Below are 13,432 nucleotides of genomic sequence, written 5' to 3' on the forward strand. Positions count from 1 at the left end.
AGCACTCAATCACCTTGCCATCTCCTACCTCACCTCGCTGCCCTCCTACTAAAACCCAGTCCGACACTTCACTCCTCTAATGCCTTACTGAAGGCACAACTTCTCTATGAGGCCTTCCCTGACTAATCCTTCATTTCCTCTTTTCCCACTCATTTCCAAGTCACCCGGACACACTCAGTTTATTCACCACCCCCAGTCCCACAGGACTTACATACATATCCATAATCCATTTATTTATATAAATGCTGTCTCCCCTCTAAGCTGTAAGCTCATTTCAGGCAGGGAACATACCTGTCATATTGTTGTTTGTACTCTCCCAAGTGCTTAGTACAGTGCCTTGTACAAGGTAAGCATTCAATAAATAGGATTGATTGATTGATATCTAGATCGTAAACATCAGTGTCTAAACCTGGCTGCTCCACCCCAAGAAGAAAACTGATAAACAAAAGCTATCAGTCACTTTCCCCTCTCAGGGTTACACCTGGAGAGTTTCCAGTACTCTACCAGTCTCGGCTATGGGAGGGAGAGCCAAGCAGAGGCCTACCCATTCCATTCTTACCTTGGACAGTGGCTAGCGAGTGGAAGGCAATCTGCTATAAGGCAAAACTCACCCATGCTGGGCAGCAGTGGCATGGGAGAGAGTGGAGGGTGGAGACTCGAGTTTACTGCATGGAAGCTGGCAATGTTAAACCACTTCCAAATTTTTACCAAGAAAATTCTATGGATACACTCCCAGAATGGTTGCAGATGGAGAGTTGGGCATTCTGGGAGAGCTGTGTCCATGGAGTCACTAAGGGTCAGAAACAACTCGGTGGCATAAGACAAGATGAGATCAGTTACTTTCCTCAGGCAAATCAGAGAAGGGAAGGATTAAGTAGTGAATCAAGCAATGGTATGGCAAGTATGCTAGCCAGCTGTAGAGAAATGATGGCTATTTCAGGCTAGTTGGCAATGAGCAAATTGTGGGAGGATCATGCCTATTGGAGACACAATTTTATGTCAGAGCAGATAGGGAAGGTGGGAGCAAACCTCTCTGAATTCCAGCAACCAGCCTTACCAAACAGGGATACTACCCTTGAAAGTCAAGAGATGGAGGTTACAATTTGATGGGTGAATTTTGGGGGTTAGACTTTAACGAGCCCTAAAAACTACCCCTATTCCTCTGAGCAAAAAGGGGACACCCCTGTGCATTCCACCTTTTGTTACAGGAGGCTTTGGGGATGGTTTCAGCCAGGATCAGGGGTGGGAGAGCTCCTGCCCCCCACAACCAAACAGCCCAGGCTTGTTTACCCAATGCCATAGCTCAAAACAATTGTTGGAAAACTGAGTAGCAAGAAGGCATAGAGACGTCAAGTCTACTTCGTGGTGAGACATGGGACAAGAGGAGAAATGCCAAGACATGAGACTTTAGAAACTGGGTTCTCCTCTTTAGTTTTTTTCATTTTCCCACGGTGATAAATCTACCAAGCTGATCCAGGCAATATGACTTGGAAGGTGTAGGGCTATTAAGTTAGAACACAATCTTGAAAGAATCTATAAGACTGAAATAGAGAAGATAAAAAAAATACATTTGCGTGAAAATACCAGGGTAACTAGGCAATGAGGTTGCTTCTAGACTGAATCTCATATCATGTTGACAACAGACCGAAAAAGCACAGCAAGCCAAAAAAGAAATAAAAGCTTCCATGCACAGCTTGCTTGCTACTTAACCTAAGATTCTGTGAACTTTGACAGCCCCGTTAATGGGTGAGACCAGTAGCCCATGTCCAGGATTTTGTCTCCAAAATCAACATCATCAATGTTTTTTTTTTTTGAGGGCTTACTGTGTGCGGAGTGCTGTACTAAGTGCTTGGGAGAGTACAATACAGTAGAGTTGGTAGACACATTCCCAGCCCACAACGGGCTTATAGTCTAGAGTATAGTCTTATTTAATATAAGTATTTATTTATTTATTTAATATAGTCTTATTTAATATAAATAATGTATGATTTATAGATATGTAAATGAGTGCAGTGGGGTTGAGGGTGGGGCAAATAGCAACTTCCCAAAAGTCACAGATTAAAGTGGATAGAGAACAAAGGAGGGAGAGAGAGTCCGCGAAAAGAGAACTTAATTGGGGAAGGTTACTGGAGGAGATATGACCTTAATAAGGCTCTGAAGGTGGGGAGAGTGGTGTTGTGGTGTCTATGGAGGGGAAAGAAGTTCCAGGTCAGAGGGAGGACAAGGTAAAGGGATAGGGGACAGGATAAGCAAGATCAAGGCGCAGTGAGAAAACTGGCACTAGAAGACTGAAGTATGTGGGCTGGGCTGTAGTAGAAGATCAGTAAAGTAGGAGGGGGTGAGCTGATTGAGTGCGTTAAAACCAATGGTTAGGAGTTTCTGTGTGATGTGGAGGTGAAAGGGAAGCAGCTGGAAATTCTTAAGAAGAGGGGAGACATGGACTGAAAGTTTTGTTAGAAAAATGATCTGTGCAGCAGAATGGAGTATGGACTGGAGTGGGGAAAGACAGAAGGCAGGGAGGTCAGCAAGGAGGCTGATGTAGTAATAAAGGCAGAATAAGATAAGTGCTTGTATCAGCATAGTGAAGTTTGGATGGAGAGGAAAGTGGATTTTAGCAATGTTGTGAAGGTAGACTTTGAGGATTTGATTCATTCATTCATTCAATCATATTTATTGAGTGCTTACTGTGTGCAGAGCACTGTACTAAGCACTTGGGAAGTACAAGTTGGCAACATATAGACACTTGACATTTCTCTCTCATTCAACCCACATATTCAATCCTTCACCAAATCCTTTTGGTCCCACCTTTACAACATCACTAAAATCTGCCCTTTCCTCTCCATCCAAACTGCTTCTGTATTAATTCAATCACTCATCCTACCCTGCCTAGATTACTGGATCAGCCTTCTTACTGACCTCACAACCTCCTGCCTCTCCCCACTCCAGTCCATATTTCACTCTATTGCCCGGATCATCTTTCTACAGAAATATTCAGGAAATGTCACCCGCCCTCTGCAAAAATCTCCAGTGGTTGCCTATCCACCTCTGTAACAAATGGAAACTCCTCATCATTGGCCTTAAGGCACTCCATCACCTTGCCTGCTCCTACCTCACCTCACTTCTCTCCTACAACCTAGCCAGCACACTTGTCTCCTCTGGTGCTAACCTTCTCACTGTGCCTTGATCCCGCCTGTCTCACCTCCGAGTCCTGCCCCATACCCTGCCTCTGGCCTGGAATGCCCTCACTCCTCAAATCCGCCAGACACTCTCCCCCACTTCAAAGGCTTCCTGAAGGCACATCTACTCCAAGAGGCCTTCCCAGACTAAGCCTCACTTTTCCTCATCTCCCACTCCCTTCTGTGACACCCTGACTTACTCCCTTTGATCTGCTCCTCTCTCCCAGCCCAACAGCACTTATGCATATGTACATAATTTTATTTATTTGTATTGATGCCTGTCTCCCCCTCTCTAGATTGTGAACTCGTTGTGGGCATGCATTGTCACCCTTTATTATTATATTGTACTTTCCAAGCTTTTTGTACAGTGCTCTGCACACAGTAAAAACTTAATAAATACAATTACATGAATGTAATTGAATGAATATGTACCCTTGGTTGAGTTTTTAATCAGCTTCCCTTCATCTCTGGCTTTTTCACTAATGGATCAGAACACGTTTCAGTAGATTAATTTTCTTGGTTCTTTTTACAGAACCTGGATAATCTTGAGAGTCATGCAGAGGTGACACTCAGTCCATGATAGGTCATGCCTGAAGGTGGCATTCATTCATTCATTCAATCATATTTATTGAGCGCTTACTGTGTGCAGAGCACTATACTAAGCGCTTGGGAAGTACAAGTTGGCAACATATAGAGACGGTCCCTACCCAACAACGGGGCTCACAGTCTAGAAAGGGGAGAGACCCAATCTGCCCTCTCTCTCATCCCTTGCTGCTGGCTGGATTTTGGGGTCACATGAGAGGCCCAACAGGCTGGCAGGGTGGCAGGGGTGGGGGGTGGGTGGCAAGCCCCCTCGGTCACCCTGGCTATTGTGCTGGCACCTGGGTTCCCGAGGAAGCTTGGTAGAGGAAACACAATGCTTCCCATTTCACGCTGCCAACAGACCAAGAGAGTGGATAAGGGTCAGCCTTGCCCCATGAGTCCCTAGGGAACAAGTGGAACTTTCAACTTAAAAATTCATTTAGGAAAAACACTAATGAGCAATACTGAATTAACTCCTAAATCCAGGGGATGACTAGGACCAAATTCTGATCAAATTTGAGTGGAAAACATTTGGAGGTTTTCTCTCCATCATCTCTGCTCTTAAAATTTTCAACAGAAGAGAAAAGGAGAGGAAATGAACTAAAGATAGTTCATTTAAACCATGATCAACTTTAGAAATAATGATGATAATAATAACACTGATAATTGTGGTGTTTATTAAGTGCTTACTTTGTGCTAAGCACTGTACTGAGCCCTGGTGTAGATACAAAATAATCAGCTCAGGTACAGTGCCTGTCCCATATGGGGCTCACCATCTAAAGTGGAGGGATAACAGGTATTGATTCCCCATTTTTCAGATGAGGAAATTGAAGTGCAGAGAAGTCATGTGACTTGCCCAAGGTCATACAGCGGGCACATGTCAGGGTCACTGACTCCCAGCCCCATGCCTTTTCTACTAGGTGAATTTTGCTGAAGAAGGCTCATGTGGCTGCAAAGAAAAGAGAATGGAGAACTAATGACTCAATGAAATTAGAAAAAGAGAGGAAAGGGAAGACCACCGCAAAGGAGCCTATCCACTGGCCCCAGCACTGAATACCTCACTGCAATAAGCCTGAGCAGTTGGGTTCTAATAGGGCAACTTCTCTGTCTGAACTGGTTCTTCCACCTCTACCTCACTTTCAGTCTGTTCTTAAAGAACAGTGGCTGATTTCTAGGTCAGAGCAAGGCTCTGATGCCTGCTGGAGAACCATTTGAGTGGGAGCTCCTCAAGGGCAGGGAACATGTTAAAACACCTTTTGTAAGATAGCATTGCCTGCTGGGAAGAGGATGGGGCTGGAATTCAGAAGAATCAGCTTCTGGTCCTAGCTCTGCCTCTGACCACCAATGTGAGATTGGGCAAGTCGTTTCACATCCCTCTTCCTCCATTTCCACTGTTGAAACATTTTTCAAGTATAAGGAAACTGCTCTCCTTCACTCTTAAATTGTGAATCCAAAGACTGTGCCCTATCTGACAATCTGGTGTCCACCCCAACATTTAGCACAGTGCTTGACACAGAATAAACAGTCTGTAAATGTCATTATTCTTAGAATTATTTTGTCAATATGGAGTTTTGCAATCAAGACCAATGATACTACCACTGATTAAACAGGGCGTCTTCCGGGACCTAGGCCGGCAGACTGGGTATTGTTAAATGCAGACCAGGAGGAGGGGGACGAAGCCTAGGTCCATCAGAAGGCTTTCCCACCCCATCCCATTAATCTAGGTAATGAAAAGGAGCAGGAGCAGCTCTTCCACGAGTGAAAATGAGCTCTCCTCAGCCTCTGCACTCCCGTTTCAGAGTTCCACCCTGGGGTGTGACCCGGTAGAGCAGGCAGAGGAAACTGCATTTCACTGGCGGTATTGACAGATTCAAGGAAGCTGATTAAGGAACGTGATATGGCAAAATACCCTCCTCGTTGCAACCTGGTGTTTGGAGAATCATATGCTTGCAGAACACGCACTTCAATCAGCTGGCTGTGTAAGAATTCAATCAGCGTTAATCTAACACAATACAGCACCTGCTTCCCGACTGATTTCTAGTGTTCTTCAATCAAAAGCAGAAGAAAAGCAGAGTTTATTGCAAGCAATGTTAGCAGACCTGAAAATTTAAGAACCTGGAGCTCAATGGGACATTTCCTCACTCCCCCCCGACCATCCCCCGCCCTCTGCTCATTCCATCTTCCTCCTTGGAGGCATCAAAGAAGTGGGGGGTAGAAGTGGAGATGAACAAGACCAGCACTTAATTTGCTGCAGATAAAATAAGTGCCACAATTAGGTATCCACCATTACCAGGTGTCAATGTCCCGCTCCGATTTCTATATAATACTGATATCCGGATGGATTTGGCCCTAGATCACAAATGGAAAAACTGGCAGCTCCCAGTGGGCCAGGCTATGCTGATGCCAGCTGGCTCATTCCAAGGACTGAGATCGCAAATGAGGCAGCCACAGTTGTAGACTCCCCTGACTGACGATGGATGAGGCTCTGTGTGTGTGTCTGTGTGTCTGGGGTGTGTGGGTGAATGTGTTTAGAGGAAGCAGATGGCCCTATGTGTAAAACGAAGAGGGAAAAATGAACATTGATGAATTTAACTATGGACAGCCAAGGCCCTCGAAACCCAGAAAAGCCTCTGTTAATGCCTGGAGAAAGATCAGAGGAGGCCAGGCCAGAGTCCTTTGGGGGAGTCCAGAGAGAGCTTTAGAAGGTTAAGCCAATAGGTTGAGTGCCCTCCCATCAGGTTCCAGGTCTCTGGAGAAGATCGGCCCCAGGTTATCTGGGCTGCAAATATATGGAATGTGAAAGCTGAAGGGCTTCTGCTTCTGCTCATCAGGACTCATCCCTCAGGAAAGAAACCCTGGACCATCTACACTGGATAAAGATGCAAAGGAGAGGAAGTAAAAGAGACACAGAGACACAAAGACAGAGCTACAGAGAGAAATAGAGAGGATATAGTGACATCTTTCTAGATTCCCCCTTCTAGACTGTAAGCTCACTGTGGGCAGGCAACATGTCTCCAAGTGTTATAGTGTACTCTCCCAAGTACTTAGTACAGCACTTTGCACAGAGTAAGTGCTCAATAAACCCAATTGATTGCTGTATTTCCATATAGATTGACTGATATACATATATCATATACTTTGTCCTGAAAGCATTAATCAATCAACCATTCAATCATTGGCGTTTATTGAGTGCTAACTCTGTGTACCATGTGCACTGTATACTTGGTAGAGTACAATATAACAGTTGGTAGACATGATCGCATGGCTTAGTTGAAAGAGCCCAGGCTTGGGAGCCAGAGGACGCAGGTTCTAATCCCAGCTCTGCTGCTTGCCTGCTGTGTGACCTTGGGCAAGTCACTTAACTTCTCCGTGCCTCAGGTCCCTTATCTGTAAAATGGGGATTAAGACTGTTAGCCCCACGTGGGACAACCTAATTACGTTGTATCTCCCACAGCACTTAGAACAGTGCTTGGCACATAGTAAGTACTTAACAAATACCAACATTATTATTATTATTACATATCACTGATGTGAAATTTAATCCCTGAATGTGTGTATGTGACTGAAAAGACCAGTGCGGCGCCTATAGTCAGGCCCACTTTTAACACACACACACACACGCTGACACTTGCTATGTTGTCCTGTTCATTGTTTGCAATTCTTGTCCCTGTTTTTGCCTTTGCAAGATTGTTTCAGGATCCTCAATAAGGGTACTGAACACAACAAGGGGCAGGATGAGTAAAAAGCTAAGATGTGTGACAGAGGAGGCTGGCTATCATATATTTGCTGAGTTTGAAGTCATGGGGAAAAGGCTGTCATTTATGGGGCATGTGGTTTGTGGGGAGGATCACTCTGTCCTCGGAGCCTGCAGTTTTCTAAAGCTTGGGTCTCTTGTGGGTGGAAAATGAGCCTTTTGTGAGCTCCACCTAGGACAACTCCCTGCTGATTTCCATTGGTTAGGGACAGCTTTCTCGGTCTAGTGGATTTGGGAGGTAGGAGACCTGGGATCTAGGTGTGTGACCTTGGGCAGATTACTTTAATTTTCTACAGCTCTGTTTCCTCATCTTTAAAATGGGCATAGCCCTACCTGCCTTCTTTTTCTCAGAAGGTCACACTTGTTTGCTGTGTGACCTTGGGCAAGACACTTAAATTCTCTGTCCCTCAGTTTCCTCATCTGTAAAATGGGGATGAAGACTGTGAGCCCCACGTGGGACAATTTGATTTACCTTGCACGTACCCCAGTGCTAAGAACATAGTAAGCACTTAACAAATATTAGTAGTAGTAGTAGTAGTAATAATAATAAATGAGATCATTGATGTCAAAGCACTTATCATTCTGATCATATCATTAATAATTTTAATAACAATAGTACTAATTTGAGTGGTATTTGTCTAGTGTTCACTATGTGCCACGCACTGTCCTAAGCTCTGGGGTAGATAGAAGATAATCAGGTCAAACATAGTCCCTGTTGCACAGAGACGGGTCTCTGCCTAAGCAGGAGAGCAAGCAAGTATTGAATACCCACTTAACAGGTGAGGAAACCTAAGCACAGAAGAATTAAAAGCGACTGCTCAAAGTTTCATAACAGATAAATACCGGAGTTAGGATTAGAACCCAGGTCTTCTGATTCCCAGGCGCGTGTTCATTTCACTGGGTCACACTAAGGGCTTGGAAGCCTTTTCCATCCTTTAGGACCTAGAAATCTGCTGCCTCATAACCTCAAAGAAATAAATTCCTGTGAAAATGAAATTTAGTCTTTAATTCCTTGTGTTGACAGATACTCATTGCGCCCACATGGGAAACTCCCTGAAGCTCAAGGAAGTGCTCTCTAACAAATAGCCCCTTGTTATTTCTGCAGATCACACCCAGTTATCCGCAACTCCTCTCCTGTCTTTTAACCCTCGATACCAGGCTGGAGATGAGAAACTTGGTGACTCTTACAAATAATGGAGAAGTTTCTATCATGGGAAGATAAGTCTTTGCTCTCTGGCTCTTTGCCCAGAAGGATTATTTTACATCAGGTTGAATTCTGCGCTAATTATCTTCAAAACAGCTGGACTGCTGGATAAACTCTATCTTAATACACAGTATAAGAGCAAATATGCATAATTAAACACTGATTTCAGGATAGAACGACAAGAAAGGGGAACAAGCCATGAGCTAACAGATAGGAGATTGTGTCACAGACAGGAGGGTTAAGAGAGATTGTCTCAGAGCCTCAGCTAGTGAGAACAGAGAAAATTATTTCGATGAAAATGACTCTGGAGTAAAGCTGTATGACCTATTCCCCGCTGAGTTTTGCTGTTTAAGAAGGAGCATCCCTATCAGGTATTCAAGCCCCCCATTTCTGGTTCAGGGCATCTAGAATCTCCCTTGAATGGGAACACCTTTGCCTAGAACCTGGTAGGAAGATCGGTAGGGTAATGTCAAGGTTTTGGGGTGAAGACCCCGTCCAATACCACAAGACAGCAGCAAAGAACCACAGAACATAAACAGAGATGCCACTCAGAGTCACCCAAAGCCAACAGATCAAAACAGTTTGCGAAAGCTGCAACTTGGTTTCACTGGAAACATGCAGCTAACAGAATTAACATTTAAATATCCCACCAAGCAAAAATAACAAGACTCTTCATCCAAGGGAGAAAAAACAAGAGAGAAACTCAGCTAAAAGATGATGCATCCATATTTCAAGGGAAGTGTTATGTAACGTTCTTGCCAAATGAGAAATCTGTAGATTACCTAGGTAAGCAATCGGTCCCCAATTATAATTGGCAATTTGAGAAAGTTTCACCAACAATTAAGCAAAATCAAATAATTCATCCCAGGCACTGGGACAGCAGACAAGCCAACATCTTCTATGTGATTTTTTTTTTCATGGTCCTTTGTTTTCATTTCTCTTCTGGAAATTGAAGTTGAATTCTCCTTCAGTGGGCTGGAAGTAACTGAAGGCCATCACAGGGAGAATCAGGCCTGTCTCCAGCCCTGGATTTTAATGGAAGCTCCTGATGGAAGCTGATTTGGTTTTTTGCTGGTGCCCCCTGAAGCGTGAAGATAGACATTGGGCATGCTTTTTAGGGGAGCGGGTGGCATTGGTCCAGCGATGGACCCTTAGAACCAAAGCCACGTTGTGGGCAGGAAATGTCACTGTTTACTGTTGTATTGTACTTTCCCAAGCACTTAGTATGGTACTCTATACACAGTAAGTGCTCAATAAATATGATTGAATGAATGAAATAGATGAGGTTATTAAGTTCCTGGCTTTCCTGCTTAGAGAGACCTTATGTTCTGGGGTATATATGGGGAAGTTTGCAACTTGTTTGGGGGAGGAATTGGGTTCCTAAAAGAAACAGGCTTTGAGGCTGCCTCTCGTTTAGAGATAGATGCCTGGAGAAGAATTGTTAAATGAGAGGCATGTGCATATTTGGTGATGGTGCAGAGAGGAAGGGGAGGAGGAAAAGGTACAGAAAGAGGTGGAGGAGGAAGAAGAAAAGAAGGAAAAGGAAGAAGAAAAGGAAAGAGAAGGAAAAGGCTATGGAGGAAGAGAAAGAAGCATAGAAGGATGAGGAGGAGAAAGAAGAACAGAAGAAAAAGGAGGAGAGGGAGAGGGGAGGAAGAGTGGGAGATGAAAAGGAGAAAGAAGAGGAGAAAGAGGAGAATTGGGATGAGGAGAGAAAGAGGTAGATAATAAGAAGACTGGGTAGAAGCAGGAAAAGGAGAAAGATGAGAGGAGCAAGGAAGAGTCCAGGACTGTAACTTTCTGGAAACTCATGCTACAGTAAAACGACACAGTCAGAGAAAACCAATTTCCTGAGCTGTTTAGTTAGATTGGCTGACTGGAAGGCAAACTTTTGTCCCCAAGACAATCCACTTTATCCTTTACCTCCCCTTTTTGCATGAGTTTCCAGTGGGGAGTTGTTTCCTTAACTTCCCTAATAGCACTGAATGTGATGGGTCCAAGGGGAAAGGAGAGGAGCTAGACCTTATCAGAAAGGGAACATCCTAAATCCAATAACATGAGAAATTTGTAAATCTGCAGCACATAAAGCAAAACCTGCTCCTCCCCTACAGCTTTCCATCCCCTCAGGACTTCCTGCAGGCAACCCCTGGGTTAGAGGCTTTATCAAGAAGTGATTCATTTGGCTTCTGAATGAAGTGCCTGGATTTTGGGAGGCTGACACTGGCAAACTGACAATGTGTCCAGGCAACTGAATGAGTTCATCTAATTAGGGGTTTATTTGTTTGAGTTGAACATGAATATACCAAATTACATTATCAGATCATAGTCCTGCTTCTGATTTATTCCTTCTTTGTTCTTCAAGGCTTCGTACATCTAAGCAATTAACCTCTCAAAGAGCTGGAGAACACATAATTATCCTCATTTGTCTAAACGTCGCCAAGATGGCCGCCTTTCAATTAACCTTCTGGGAATGGAAGAAAGTTGGAGTGATAGAGTGATCATTTTTAACCTTACTGTATGCTTTTTTAATGTAATTTAATTGAAATATCCAGATGATGAAATAGTCAGATACTCTTTCCACAGGTAAAAGGATCAAGGGGTTTCTGAGAGAGAGACGTCTGTGGAAAGTTGACAGAGCTAATGGAACAGATGATGCATGGCGTGGAAGACGGATCAGAAATAGTAATAGATAGGGTTGTCTCAATTAGTTGCCCTGTCAATTTCCAACCAAGAGCCAAGACCATCCTGCACGGGGTTGCCATATAGAACATATGCTTGGGCCGCCATCAAATTCAGCTGCCAGTTGGAGAGCAGAGGTTGAGTGGTTGGTTCAACCCTGAAATAAGACCATTCTGAAAGGTTTGCTAAACCCCAGGCCTTCTGAGAAAAGCCCTTCAGCTTTGCCCCATCCCTCTGCCTTCAAATTGTCTTGAGATTGGTAAGGAGTGTGTTGGGGAGAAATCCAGACTGGCCCACAACTACTTGTCTAGGTCATTGCTGGTTAATTATTGTTTTCGAACTCTGGCAACTATTAAGTGGTGAGGCCTCCGCTCCAGAGGGACGGGGACCCTGTCTAATTACCACCTATGTATTCTCTCCCAGCCCTTAATACAGTGCTCTGCATTCAGTGAGCACTTAATTTTATTGCTACTACTATACAAAGCTGAGCATTGTGCAAGAACAGAAGCAGCGTGGCTCAGTGGAAAGAGCCTGGGCTTTGGAGTCAGAGGTTATGGGTTCAAATCCCAACTCTTCCACTTGTCAGCTGTGTGACTTTGGGCAAGTCATGTAACTTCTCTGAGCCTCTGTTATATCATCTGTAAAGTGGGGATTAAGAGTGTGAGCCACCCGTGGGACAACCTGATCACCTTGTAACCTCCCCAGCACTTAGAACAGTGCTTTGTACATAGTAAGTGCTTAATAAATGCCATCATCGTTATTATCATTAATTAATAGATTATGATGACAATGAGGTGATAATGATAATAGTAACAAGTCTTCTAGACTGTGAGCCCGCTGTTGGGTAGGGACTGTCTCTATGTGTCTCTATGTGTTGCTGACTTGTACTTCCCAAGCGCTTAGTACCGTGCTCTGCACACAGTAAGCGCTCAATAAATACAATTGATTGATTGATTAATGACAATGCTAATAATTGTGATGATAACGAGGATGGTGATGACCATTATGGTTATGTTTATTTTTCTCTCACCTCCAAACCATCCTGTGCTTCCTGAATTGCACTGATGACCCCAAATGAAGGATGTTGCAGAACATTTTGATCACAAGAGTCTCCTGGTCATTAAGGAAAATTAAAAACATTAGCATAATTAAGGTTTTGGAAACTTCAATTTGTCTAAATCCTGAGTATGGGCTCCAAGAAGGTAATTATGTAACGACATGCTGGAAAAACACCAGGACCTCCAGCCTGGCTCAGACTTGATAAAAATGTGCACCGATAAATGACAATCTCATAAATGGTTTTGATGATGATGGTGAAAATGATGATGACAATGACAGTAACGATGACGGTAGGCAGGCAATGGTGACAGAAACAAAAAATGGTGATAGACTACCATGATGAGGAGGATTTGGGCCATCATTATCAACAGGCTGAAGTAGATATTTGGTGCTTATTACATCACTCGTAACTCCTGCCAAGTGTGATCGCATGGACAGATCTGGGTTTTCTCCCTTCATATCACTAAAACATTTACACCTGGAGATAAAAAGAAGGCTAGGGAATTCTCCATGCTCAAGAGGCTCCGAGCGTTGATTAGATGTGAAAAACTCAATACAAAGAGTAGACTCCTAATCCTTGTCACCTGATACACTGTTCTGGACACACCAGGCATCCAGTACAGCTCTCTGCACACAAGTACAAGTAGTCATTCAGTACAGGGCTCTGTAGCCAATAGGTTCTCAGTACAGTGCTCTGCCCACAGTAGGAGCTTAGTATATGCTGAGGAGTAAAATTAGGAGGCTAATGATGACACTGGTGACATATGGGCATTTTCTCCACCAGTCTGTGGGGTAAGCTGTACATTTTGCTATTTTTTGAGGGAGTGAATAGAATGGGAATCTCATGACTGTCTTTAACTTGGCCTTGTGATGTCATGGAGAATATTATCAAACTCCTTAGCCTTGTGCCGGATCCTTGTGCTTAGATAGTTGGCCATTCCCCTTAAGTGCTTAGTACAGTGCTCTGCACACACTAAG

At 43.9% G+C, this 13,432-nt stretch overlaps 1 protein-coding gene and 1 non-coding gene across 3 annotated transcripts in view; one reads left to right on the plus strand and one right to left on the minus strand.

Annotated features, from left to right (window-relative positions):
* Positions 1 to 13,432, minus strand: part of OPCML (opioid binding protein/cell adhesion molecule like) — a 1,278,294-nt gene that overhangs the window by 300,893 nt on the left and 963,969 nt on the right. The gene's annotated exons all lie outside the window — the stretch shown is intronic.
* On the plus strand, positions 464 to 601 carry LOC119935294. Its single transcript, XR_005453181.1, has one exon. It is a non-coding gene; the product is annotated as a small nucleolar RNA SNORA7 (small nucleolar RNA).

This window comes from Tachyglossus aculeatus, chromosome 11 (genome assembly GCF_015852505.1).
Source record: "Tachyglossus aculeatus isolate mTacAcu1 chromosome 11, mTacAcu1.pri, whole genome shotgun sequence".
Classification (NCBI taxonomy): Eukaryota; Metazoa; Chordata; class Mammalia; order Monotremata; family Tachyglossidae; genus Tachyglossus; species Tachyglossus aculeatus.